The sequence below is a fragment of the Cygnus olor genome, chromosome Z, assembly GCF_009769625.2.
Source record: "Cygnus olor isolate bCygOlo1 chromosome Z, bCygOlo1.pri.v2, whole genome shotgun sequence".
Lineage (NCBI taxonomy): Eukaryota > Metazoa > Chordata > Aves > Anseriformes > Anatidae > Cygnus > Cygnus olor.
Window position 1 is genome coordinate 42,701,966 of NC_049198.1, and position 517 is coordinate 42,702,482.

The following is a 517-nucleotide window of genomic DNA, read 5'->3' on the forward strand; positions in this document are numbered from 1 at the left end:
AGGATGGAGTACCTTGTACTCCATAGTGCAGAGTCTATCATGCTGCCTTTCGTCTTGTGCAAGAGAAGGGGATACACTACAGGTACTTATAAGAAAGTTTGGGTAGCTCACAATAAGTCCTTGCCCTCCAGAACCATATTCTTCCTTGGCAGGATTACTCCAGCACCACGAAATAGACTAGACCTTCAGCAAGCATCACACATCACATATTTCTGTGGGAATTCATTCCTACCAAGGATGTTGTTCTGTTGGAATATCTAAATGTTTGATAGCAGGGCTCCTTGAGGACATCTCACATAGCCAACCACCAGTGATGTCTCTCAGCTTATCTTTTACAAAATTCACATAAGAGGGGCCACAACTGCACTGCAACCATTTTCAGAGCACACCTAGCCCAAACCTACCTAGCCCCATTACATTTGGAAATATTTCTGTAAGCTCATCATTGGCTCTGCTGTTAATGAGCATTAAGAAGTTTTTGAGGTAGTGAAATGCTGCCAATTATCTTGCGGCCACC